The sequence below is a fragment of the Neofelis nebulosa genome, chromosome 1 (genome assembly GCF_028018385.1).
Source record: "Neofelis nebulosa isolate mNeoNeb1 chromosome 1, mNeoNeb1.pri, whole genome shotgun sequence".
Classification (NCBI taxonomy): domain Eukaryota; kingdom Metazoa; phylum Chordata; class Mammalia; order Carnivora; family Felidae; genus Neofelis; species Neofelis nebulosa.
This window is the reverse complement of record NC_080782.1, coordinates 93368916-93381663: the sequence shown is the minus strand read 5'-3', so window position 1 is coordinate 93381663 and position 12748 is coordinate 93368916. Positions and strand designations below refer to the sequence as shown.

Here is a 12748-nt window from a genome sequence, read left to right as displayed (position 1 = left end):
TTGATAGATAAGTAATGGGAATAAAACCTGGAAAACTCATATTTTGATGAAAACAGTAAAATGGTTCCCTTGGACCACAGTATCTGAATTCTTTCATTTTTGTACTGCTAATAGCACAGAGAAGCACAATATTTCAGCTAAGAGTGTTAGAAAGGTATAGGCATTAAACAAATGTCTAACAGTTTAAATGATTTCTTAGAAGGGACTGAAATATGCTTCCTCATTTTATATACACATCCTTTTTACATATTGCTCCAGATAGGATTGCAAAAGCAATGATCTTGCAAGAAACAAGACCTCAACTGAAAATGATATGCACCGTTAAAATACGAAATAAAACACACAAGCCAACAAAGCTGAGATTTAAAAAAAAACTTGTATTTTTTCCCCCTTATGTTTCATTTGCCTATACTCATTCCAACTTGGCCTAATTTGCTGATCACAAATCTGGATATATTACCAAGACCTTGTCAGGATGCTGAGAAGGGACAGGAGCCCCCAACTCAAGTTTTAGCTATTTCAGGGCTACTTCTGCTTTCCCTAAACTTCCCCTCTATCACCACTGAGGCCTTTTAAAGGATATTACCAAGAACTTGGCAATGAGATCATGTGTCCTTTGTCACTACGTGTCTGATTCTTGTTATAGATTCCCTGATGCCTCAGTTCTCAAAGCTGTGGATCCAGAGCTGTGGCTGTTGTCTGTCTGTAGTGGGAGAAAAGTAGAGAGAAAAGTAGGGAGAAAACTGCTTAGGAGAAAAGTAGATTCCGTGCTAGAAGCCTGTGACTCCCACGCTCCACATCTTGTGTTATGGGTCACTCAAACATGCTCCCTGAGAAAGCTCTCAGGAACAGGGAAATCATCATTATTTCCTCATTCCTTATCTCTGGGAGAGAGAGGAGGGCCAGTCCCTTTTAGAGTCCCCACTATCTTCCGAGTGCATCTCTGCTTTTGAAGTGTCAATAAGCTCCAACTGAACTCATCATCTCCCTTCTATCTTTAGCCACATCTCGTTCCTATTTTGGTGCTTTCCAAATTGGTGAAAGGCACCAACCTTATCGTGGTTGTTATCACTGACTCTTCCATCTCCTGACCGGACATTTTCTTCCATCAAATCACCAAATTTTGTTACTTCTTCCTCTATGATGGCCAGTTTTCTCTACCATCACCAACACTACTGCCACTAACAGAACTACTACTATTGCCTGGATCTGTGTCACAGATTTCTAGTGAGTCTTGCCCTTTAACCTTGCCCCTTCTCAATCCTTCTCCTGGTTCAGTAATTTTCCAGCTCCACTTTCCTTAATTGCTCCCTACTGCCTTCAATAAAAAATGTCCAGTATTCTTAAATTGTCTTATAAGGCCTGTCTGATATGATGCCTCCTTACTTCAGTGACATTTTTATCATTCTTTCTTTTGCTACTCTTCCCTCCCCTCCACCAAAAAAAAAACACCAAAAAACAAAAAAACAAAAAAAAAAACCCTGTACATCTTTCCATGCTCTCTCTTCCCTTCCAAGTCCTTGAATATGCTCTTCCCTTTGTCCTGAATACCCTTTCTCACTCTGCTGTCTCCATTCTTTGACTAATTGCTATTCATCTTTTAAGTCTTGGGTTGAATGTCACTTCCTCAGAAAGCTTTCCCTGACCATGTAAATCCTGATTAGGCATTCTTCATAGATCCTGTGTCCATACCATATTCCCCCCATCATATAGCATTTAGCACATTTAGTCCACATGGCCCTTGTAACTGCATGTTTGCTTCTCTGTCTCTGTCACAGTCATCCATAAAGACAGGAAGCCAATCTTTTTCACTGTTCAATTCTTTGTACCCAGAGTAGGTCTTCCTGAATACATAAATGAGTATAATGGAAGCAAACGTGAGAAAGTATTTAAAGGAGTGTCAACATGTCAGATGCATCTGAGAGAGCAAATGAGCTGAGAGCCAGAGAATGACCTTTGGCCCCATGTGAAAGTGGTTTGTGACTGTGATAAGAGCACTCTCCGAGATGTAACAGAGTAGAGTGGAGTGGAGTGTGTTGAAACTGCCTAGGACGTTAGTACATGTAGACAGCAAATGTAGACAAGTTTACTGTGAGATGTGCCATGGTAAGAGGAAGACACTGCTGCTGCAGGAGAGAGAGGGGATGACTGCAGGGACATATTATGTGAACGATTAAAGACACTGCTTGTAAGAAAGTCACAATTGTCCTTAGGGTCACACAAAAGGCAGACCCAAAAGAAGAATGCCTATTTTGGCAAAAGCTCATGAGCACATTTTGAATCTCAGTTTCGGATAAAATGTGCTAAGACAAAGGAGTTAAAATTCCAGAAAACATTCAGGAAGTAAGTTTACAATGTTGCTTCACTGCTTTGTGCAGCAAGTAATAACTTTATTGGTAGCTTTTGTTGGCTTGTTGTGATAACCACATAAAGGAAAAGAGCTGTAAGTGAGATGCAGGGAATGTTTATGCTTTCGTTTATTATTCAATATGGACGTCACAAGGGTATGAGGAGTCGCACAGCAAATAACCGTGTACTCACAACCTACCTTCAGGACTAACATTTTATTAAATGCAGCAGAAGACCTGGTGCATCTTGAATTTAAAATGACTTTTATCCCAGGTTGTACAGGTCTCCAGTTAAGGCACAGATTAATTTTTTACCATGAAAAAAAAATGTTTCCACTATGGAAAACCAACCTGTTGAAGTTTATACAGAAAATATTTTCAGTAAACAAAGACGAGTGCAGAGTTTCAGGAAGAAAGTGTGAGGGTCATGATGACAAAAGCAATGGAGGACCCACAGATGTGCCCCAGGCCCTCCTCACTGTCATCAGTCATAAGCCTGTCCTGTTCCACAGTTCCAACCACTAGGTCTTGGACCCCTGGGGGTAGCAGAATTTATTGTGAGGGGTCTGTAAGTCCATATGCACATTCAGTATGACTAGACTAAATAAATAATGTGTCACACACACACACACACACACACACACACACACACAGTACTATTTTTTAAATGTCTATAGGTGAGGTGATGAATAAAATATAAATTCACTTACTTGGTTCACTGAATTAATAGAAGCCTTTGATCATTATGTATTTTCTCAGTCTATAGACATTGAAAGTATAATGTCTAGCATGATACAGTCCTCATACTCAAAAGAGATTGAACTATTGCCATTGTTATTTACTAGACAACATGCATAAAGCCACTGGATGATGAATTAAACAAGAGGCAAAATGTTTTCTTTAATGTCACTAATTATTTGCATTACCAAATGTTTCCATAAACAAACTTGTTGTATACACTCTTTGTCTTTGCAGGAAGCCTTTATGTTAACACCCTCCTTAGTCCATACGTCACACAACAAACACCATCAGATCTTGGAAAATGAAATAGAGTATCTAAGGGGTGCCTGGGTGGCTCAGTTGGTTAAGTGTCTGACTTCCAATTTCGGCTCATGTCATGATCCCAGGGTTGAGGGATTGAGCCCCATAATCAGGCTCTGCACTGACAGGGCACCCACCTGCTTGGGATTCTCTCTCTCTCTCTCTCTCTTTGCCCCTCCACTGCCCACACACCCTCTCTTTCTCAAGAAAGAAAAAGAAAAAAGCATCTAAGGTTCAATCTTGCAGGAGTCTGAGTAGGGTTTCTCTCCCTCCTTTCAACACTTGATAGTTCTCCCCTGGACAGGGTGATGGGCAGGGGTGGAGTGAGACCAGAAATCCCAGTGTTTTTCTTCTTGTCTTGTGCTCGACATGCTTTGAGTTCCCCTGGGGTGCTTCCATCCACATGTGGCCCATTTCTAATTTGTCTACGTATAATGAGTGCCGTTTTGTGCTTTATTCATGCAGAGGAACCCAAAGGCCCCTCGTGTGCTCTTATCTGCCTAGATACTCAGCATGCACCCTTAAGAGTGTCGATTTGTTTGGTAATCATTTATTTCCAATGTATTTGTCTCTCCTCACAAATAATAAACTGAAATATCTAAGCACATAATTCGTATTTTATGTTGAATGGAATTGACTGTGGAGGAAAAGAAACTCTCACCCTTGTCTCAGTTCTCTCTCTCACTAGTGTCTAAGTGAGCAATAGAAATGCTCTTTGATATTCAGACATGTTTTGCAAAAACTCTTCACTGAAATGTTTTCCACAGTGAGACAGCACATAAGATGGCACAAGACCCAACACCGTTACTCTGATTCCCATAATGAAAAGTTGATTTATTTATCAGTTTTCTTTCAATGTTTATGATCACATAAAAGAAGAAACCTTAATTTAGTGTTGGCGTATATTTAACACTTCTTACAGGTCCCCACCCTCCCTCCATTTTTCATTTATTTTTTAACAGAGAGAGTGTCTAGGTCTCACATTCAGAGCCTTTAGCACAAGGTAGCAATGTTTACATAAGTTTTAAAGCATTTTTTAATTCATTGTATGTATATCGTGTAGCTTCCATCTATTTAAGGCAAACAGTAGATTCTTTATCCATCTACAGTAGTGATATAATCTTGTAAAATAATAGAGTGAGTCCGGTTAAAGAAAAATATTACATAGATACCGATTTGATAGTACAGCCGAAACCATGTGAGTTACTTAAGAACAAAGTTTGGGAGGTCCTGCTTTATTATAAAGCAAATAGATTATTGGGAAACATGGAATAATAACCTGTGAGCACTAAATATTTTATCAAGGCAGAAAAGCTAGTCATCACACAACATTGTAAATAAGAGGTTAATGTTCTGGCCATACAGAAGTGAGTAGGCATGTGTGAGTTAGAGTTTTGACTTGACATTTTCCACCATACACTATTATATGTGGTTACCAACAACATTGGCTTCAACATCTTTGAATGTGAAGAAGAATGTGAAAAAAATAAATTTGGTTGTTTTTAACCTGGACGTTTATCATTTGTCTGATGCACAGTGTCACAGAATCCATTAATAAAAGGGGTTAAAGATTACGCCCTGAGAGGCTGGCAAAACAGTTCTCAAGTGCATTACTCAGCTCGAGGCAGACGTCACAAGGGGAACTGGCTGTCGTTTTAAAGCTAGTGGGTGTAAAACTTGCTGTTTCTTTCTATTTGTCTGTGAGATAATTCTGGCTCTCCTTTTCCCTCTAGGACATGGCTGCCAAAAAGAATTAATCCCATACCTACCCCATTCATGATGACCTCGGAAACAGGAGAAGCAAACGTTTCTTACTGTTAACCAGAAGCATTTCCCCCAAATGACTGCAAATAGCACAAATGTCTGTTCCATTGATAGATAATTCCAGTGACACTTTTTTTTTTTTTTTTCAGCCAAGTAGAGATAGCGTCACAGCAGGATAAAGTGGGCTGGAGTCACTAACTTTGACGTTCCAATCCTGGATCTCCCACTGCCTAACTCTCTTCTCTCAAGCCAGCCACTTAACCTCTCTTTTGAAGTCAGCTTCCTCACAAATGAGACCAGCTCACGTGTATTTCTTGTCTAAGCACCAGATAAGGCAGATAATGTACAGAGGCAGTAGCCACAGCTTAATCCACAATGTAAAAGTGCTTTCCGGAAGGGCTTCTCCCCCACCCCAGGATTTCTTAAATTACTAAACTTCATATGCTGTCCACCAGTGTCAAAGGCGACAGCCAAATAAAAGGCCCGTCCTTGTACTAAAGACCAGGCCTTTCCCTGATTATGGACTTATTTTAATCATGAACCTTGATATACTTGTAGAAAAAGTTGACTTGTTTTTCTTCATATCTCCCTGTTGGTGGGTATCGTTTAATGGGAAATTTTTCAGTTTTTTTTTATTTGCTTTTAGTTGTATTTTGCGTGTATGTATTTTTAGTTTTTTAGTTTTCTGATTTTCCAGATATCTACAGAAGACTCGAAATATCCATCTTACTTTCCAGAGAAATAGTTTTTATAAAACAGAGATGCCATTTGTTATCCATAAAACATGCTCTTTTTTTGACATCTCCTGTAATATAGAGAAGACATATTCGTGTATTTACTTGGGCTGAGAAGAGATAGCAAAATTTAGTCGTGGATATGTATAGATAACACTGTTATCTATTGCCTCCACCATTACCAAAGAACTGGGTTCAGTTAGAGTAGGTATTTGCTGAACAGTAAGGAATACTAAGAGATATCTTGTGTGGGCAAATTAGTTTGTGTACTTGACCCAAGCAGTTAGCACAGAGCAAAAGGGACCCAGTTTCCTGGAACCCTGTATCATATATTGTTGACTCCTGCTAGTTATTTCTTCTATGCAGACTCTCATGAACTAAAAAAGCAAATTGACTTCCAAAAGTTAACCTATGCATGAATAAAAGCACAACATACACAGAATGTTTTAGTCCTTCTGAATTCTTTGATGTTCCATCTCTAATAAGGAACTAACTAGATTAAATTTAAATTCTTCAGATATGAAGTAAAACGTATTCAATATATTTTACAACTTTTGAGACTGTAGAGATAAATGATTATTTTGCAAAGTGGTTTTTGAACCTTACCTTGATTCTGAGGGTTCAAAGGAACAAATTATGGTTGAGAAGACTGATAAGAACCAATATGTGTTGAAGATTGAAAAGCCTCAGGGACATTTTTTGTGTCTGATTTGACCAAATCTGTTGACCATTTTAGCTTTTCATCCATCTCATTAGAAATAGTTTTCAACAGGGGCACCTGGGTGGCTCAGTCAGTTAAGCATCCAGCTTCAGCTCAGGTCATGATCTTGGGGTTTGTGGGTTCGAGCCCCGCATCAGGCTCTGTGCTGACAGCTCAGAGCCTGGAGCCTGCTTCACATTTCGTGTCTCCTCCTCTCTCTGCCCCTCCCATGCTCATGCTCTATCTCTCAATAAGAAACAAACGTTAAAAAGAAATTTAAAAAAAATAGTTTTCAACAAAGATAACCATTATGCAAATTACAAGTGGTGTGTTATGTGCGTGATTAGGTTTTCCATTTTTCTTTCTTTGAAGCTTTAAAAAAAATATTTTGGTGGTTATTATAATGGAAGTCCACTTTCGTACTGAATTTCCTTAATTTCTCTTTAACCGTGATTCTGAGCTGAATCTCCACCAAGGGGGAAGTAGCATTGGTGCTAATCCCAACTTGGCAGAATTATTGGGTTCCACCCCAACAGTCACCAAAACATTTGGGTTTAGTCAGAATACCAATTCATCACTTCATAAAACCAAAGCTCTTCTCCATCCCACAGTAACCTGTTCATAGACCGTAGGGAGAGTGAGAGAGATGTGAATAGACTCACTGAATAATAGGGCCTTGCCCTCTCAGACATCAAAAGAGATCTGAGAACCTTCCATTTCTTAAGGCTCCTGGAGTATTAAAACAAGAAGAGGAGAAGAGGAAAAATGCCAGAACAGCATAGAAATAAAGTGTAGCACATTTTAAGTGCTTAAAATCATGCTTTAAACACATGAAATATAAAATAACCTTTCTGGAAGACAAGATCAAATGGCCAGATTTGAGGCTGTTTGTGATTATAACAGCCCTAGCTAAATGGTTTTACTAAAGACACCTAGCTCCCAATCATCATAGCTCCTGCTCAGGGGCTGAATGGAAGTTCCAGGATCATTTAGCCTCATTTGATAGATATAGATTAAAAAAACTGAGGCCAAAGAGTGCAAATTATGTGCTTTAGAGTGCAGTCAATTAGTTGGTGAAAAAGCAGATCTCTGTATACTCTCTGTGCAAATGGAAGGCACAGAGGAGGTCTTGAGTGGGCGAAATGACTACTAGCAGTTGATAAGGTGATGAATATCAAAAGCAATATTGCAGGGAAAGTAATTGTTGGGCAAAGCCACCATAAAATGGACTGAGTCATGGCCAGATGTGGCCAGATGTGGCTAATCAAGACTCCTGATTGACATTTCTGCATGATTTCGGTGAGGGCTGCATTTATGACACTACTTCGTAAGGCGAAATTGGAGATTCCTTATTTCCAATACCCTTATTCTGTGGTTAGTTCTCTAGTTGGAAATCTGTGTGAGATCCTCACGGAGACGGGTGTTAACTTTTCCCATTGAATTTATAAGCTAGGAAGCTGGGACTCTTAGGAGTCGATTTTGACTCAGTCTTTTGTGAGACACTCTCATCTTTGAGTCATGCTTTAATAATTTGGATCTCAGCAATGACTTTATTTATCTTGGGGAATTTTACTTTTCTGGACAACCAGAATAATTCCTCTCTTAGCTATCAGAAGCAGACACTGGAAAAGCTGCTTTCTGCGTCGTTTTCATACTGTTAGGATTCTGGGCTCCTTAGTAACTTGGCCAACTGTCTTGAATCAAATGTTAGGCGAGTGCTATTGGCTCTATCTCCTCATAGATCATTTCCAGCTGTTAGAACAACACAAATATGAAATCTTCTGATCCAGGAAAACTTAAAGTTTTCATTAGATCCCCATACAAAGATTAGATGCAATGATTAAAAAGAAGTATCAATCCCCTGTGTTTGGAGGGTGATGGGATATGGATAACATCACACTGTTAGTGGAAATATAATTTGTTAGAATCATTCCAGTAGGCAATTTGACAATATGTATCAAAAGCCTCAAAATGTATATATTCTCCAATTCAAGATGGCAGACTGACCACATGCATTGGCCTCTCATTACTTCCAAAACCATATTTACTGAATTAAAAGTATAGAAATGTAGAATAAAATCTCCCTTATACATGTATCTCTCAAGTTCAGTAAGGAAAATGGAACCAATTGGTTCAATAGAGAGAGCTCAATATAGGCATCTATTTATGAAAGTGTAGGAACATCTAAAAAGCCAGATGGATTTGCAACATCAGGGGCTACTGCCTCCAGTGGACTGGAGGGACCAAAGAAAAAAATTAGTATTGCTAGAGCTCAAGGCCCTTCATGGTGAGAGGTTGAACCATGAGAACGGGGCTGCCTGGAGTCAGGAGGTGTTGGACAAAAAAGAAGAAACCACTTCTAGAGATGCTATGCTGCCAAGGGCAGAAAAAGAAGGGAGAAATATATTGCCTTCTTCCTTCTTCTCTCTCCAATATCCTACCAGTGCTTCCCACTGGCTGAACCTCCATGGAAGCCAGTTGGCATGGAAATGTCATTTACAGGAGCTGGTCACTGCTCTGTGATCGAGAACAGAGCAGGGAAATGTTGAGTAATGACTAAAAGTAAAAAAGCAACTGCCTGGAACAACAGACAAGAGAGAATGGGAAGTGTGTATGTCACTAAAGATTGAGCTATTTAATAAATTACTGGGATACAAAAAGTAGATGAGAGCCATTAGATAGAAGAAAAGGGCAGAGCAATTGCCAGCCTAGAATACACTTTGACAGCTCTGTAAAGGAAGAAAGCTAATCTGCCCTGTGGAACCCCTGACATGCCTTGGGTATAGAGTCAGCAGACACAACAGAGGGGAGAGTGAAAGATGGAGCTAAACAGAGAGAGATTCCTCAAAGGTCTGAGTGTATCCAGAATTCTTCAGTCAGCACCCTATCTCCAACATATATAAACACAGTAAGCAGGCAGTTGGCATTATACTCCCAGTCAAAATATATGGTGACTCCTTTCTAAAGTAATTGGGCAAACTGGGAAAAGATAACATTTCTACATTTGCTGATGCCTCAGAGGGAAGCCATTATCATTTTGGCACTGTGCAGGCACTCAGCCTGGGAGCCAGTTACCACTCCCATTGATCCACAAAGTTTACTGGCCCACACTGCCTGGCGCAACCCAGGAAGCAATTTCAGAAGAAGGGGAGAGGCCTGCTAGGAGAACAGTCTTCTGCCACTACAAAAGCAGAATATCTATTCCATCTACCCAGTCCTGCTTTCTTAATAACAGAGAGAAGCCACTAGAATATGAGGAGAACTAGCAGTATAAAAAGAAAAGTATAAAATTCTAAAAAACCAACAAACAAAAAACAATCTTGGAGGAAGTTGAAATGATTCAGGGAACAAAAAAATCATCCTTAGAAATATTTGCAAAAAGGTTCAAGAAAATACTACCTCTATAAAACAAATAGGAGAATGAGAGAATGAGAAAGCACTCTTAGAGATTTAAAATATAATTGCCAAAATAAAAAAATTAGTAGAAATACTAAAAAAACAACAAAATCAAAGGAATCTCTCCAAACATTAATCAAAGAGCAAAAGATGGAAAATATGAGAATGAACTAGAGGACCTATATTCAACTAATAAAAACCTCAGAAAGAGAGAAAGAGGCAAAGTGTTTAAATTATTCAACCAGATAGTAAAAAGATACGTGCCAGAGCTAAAGAAGGATAAGACTCTTTGGTTTACAATGGCTCACCTAGCGTCCAACCCAATGAATGGAAACAGACCCCCCACCTGGACACATTGTATGGGAAGTATCAGAACAACATAATTAAAAAGAAAACCTTACAAGCCTCTAGGAAGAAAAAAAGCCACAATTCACAAAGGAGAGAGACTCAGACTGATACATTTAAAGTTCTGAGGTAAAACTTTTTACCCAGAATTTTCTGTATTTGAAATATATATATTTGAAACTGCATTTCAAAAATACAAGGACTTAGTACATTTATCACCTATGTGTCATCTCTCATGAAGCTACTTGAGTGTCCTCAGCATAGAAGATCAGTAGCCAAGGAAGGCAGGAACAGTAGTTCTGACCCAGGAAAGGGATAAAGGGATGTTCCAGGTTGCCACAGGCCTCAGAGCCACCGGTCCTGAGAAGAATGAGACAGTACACCCCAGGGGGAGACTTCAGGGACAGTCTGTGCCTTACGGAATAACTAATATGGCTTAGAATGTGGAAAAAATAAAGGGCAAATAGCAAAAGGGATGGGAGTAGGAAGTAATAAAAATTCCAGAGGAAAGGTTATACTACACACTCTTGATCAAAATGTGACAAAAACTAATGCCTTGATTTTAAGGAATCCATAGACCTTCATTCTAGAAACAAAATTCTTTGGGTGGCTTAGATTTCTGTACAAGGGCCCATGGAAAAAGCACTGGAAGCCTAGTGCATCAATTGGCATGGTGTGTATCTGTTTTTGTATTAAAGAATTAACACTGGCAAATCAGTTGGTTGGATTTCTATTAAGAGACAACCTAATGACATAACATGAAAGGTTTGTTTGTATCTGCTGTTCTCAGCAGAGAACAGAAATATTGGCTACTTGGACTACATGTCAAAGCAAAACTAACAAAAGATGGCACAACAACTTTCTGGGGGGAAATACGGAAAAAAAAATGGAAGACTTTCTCAAGTTTTAAGGGGTGGTCAAGACCAAGAAACACGGTCAAAATTGGAAAAAAATGAGAATTTAGTTTTATAACCTAAAAGGAACCAATAGTAAAACTAAAAGTAATATAATAAATATTCAGGTGGAAGGAGATAATGAAAATGAGCAAATCCCTGTCTTCATCTTGAGGAGTCACTACATATTGTCTAAAGTAGTTAGATAGAAGAGTACATGTATTAATCTAGATCCTTCATACACAAAAATGAGGTATTAACGTCACCTGTTGGAAAAACCCCGTCTCAGCCCTCCCCCTCCCCCCACCCTGCCAACTGCAGAACTCCTGAAATGGGATCTGCATTATAACAAGATCCATCAGTGTTTCATCTGCACGTTAAATTTGAATAGCACTCCTTTAAAACAGTACTTCTTAATTTTGGCCATGCATTATTAGAATTGCCTGCAAAACTTTTAAAAATACATCATTTAGAAAGGGGCAAAGCCCAGGCCCCCACTTTAAGAGATGATGCTTTAAAAGGGATAGTGTACAGAAATCAGTATTTCTTCTTAACAGCTTCTGAGGTAGTTCCAATGTGTAGTCATGGTTGAGAACCAGTGATCTAGAGGAACTATGGTAAGTGACAAAGAGAATGAAGACAAAAATATTTTAATTTTGTTTCTGGATCTATCAGGGCATTGGGCTGAGGATGAGGAAGCGTGGAAAAGACTTGTTTTAAATGAATAAACAAACAAACAAAAAGCAGAATCAGACCTATAATTACAGAGAACAAACTGATGGCTGCCAGAGGAAAGGAACGTGAGGGGTTGGGCAAAATGGGTGAAGGGGAGAGGGAGACACAGGCTTTCAGTTATGAGATGGGTAAGTCGAGGAGTACAAGCACAGCATGTACATTGTACATACAGTCAATGATATTGTAGTAGTGATGTAATGGGACAGATGGTAGCTACACATATTGTGAGCAGAGCATAATATATAAACTTCTCTGAATCACTACATTGTACACTGGAAACTAACATAACACTGTGTGTCAACTATACTCAAAAAGAAAAGAAAAAACATTTTTTAATAAGAAATGTTACAATATTTGATCTGTATCTTGCACATGTGTTACTTGAAGTATAGGTTTCTTTTTAAGCATATAGCCTTCCGCTCAGAGATTCTACTTATAGGACTGTTAAGAAACAATCCTATTAAGAAATTAAGACAATTAAGAAAATAATTGATATATTACACAAATATTTATGTTCATAATTTTAAGAATTGTAAACAATGTAAGTGTTCACTTAAAAAAGTGATACCTGCACAAGCATGTTTTTCACAACATTATTCACAATAGCCAAGACAGAGAAGCAACCCAAATGTCCATTGGTGAATGAACAGATAAACATAATGTGATGTATGCAGACAATTATATTTTATTCAGCCTTAAAAGGGAAAGAAATTGTCCCATGCTATGACATGGATGAATCTTGGAGATATCATGCTAAGTAAAATGAGCCATTCACAAAGAGACAAAGATTGC

General features: G+C 38.8%; 1 protein-coding gene across 8 annotated transcripts in view; it reads left to right on the top strand.

Annotated features, from left to right (window-relative positions):
• The window catches only part of XRCC4 (X-ray repair cross complementing 4), a 315887-nt gene that overhangs the window by 241964 nt on the left and 61175 nt on the right, over positions 1-12748 (top strand). For 4 of the 8 annotated variants that reach the window (XR_009261109.1, XM_058727965.1, XM_058727918.1 and 1 more), the window contains one exon: positions 5123-10906. The exons of the other annotated variants lie outside the window; for them this stretch is intronic. The gene's annotated coding sequence lies outside the window, so the exon portion shown is untranslated. Of the gene's footprint in view, positions 1-5122; positions 10907-12748 lie in introns of those variants that run through there. 8 annotated transcript variants of the gene reach the window in all.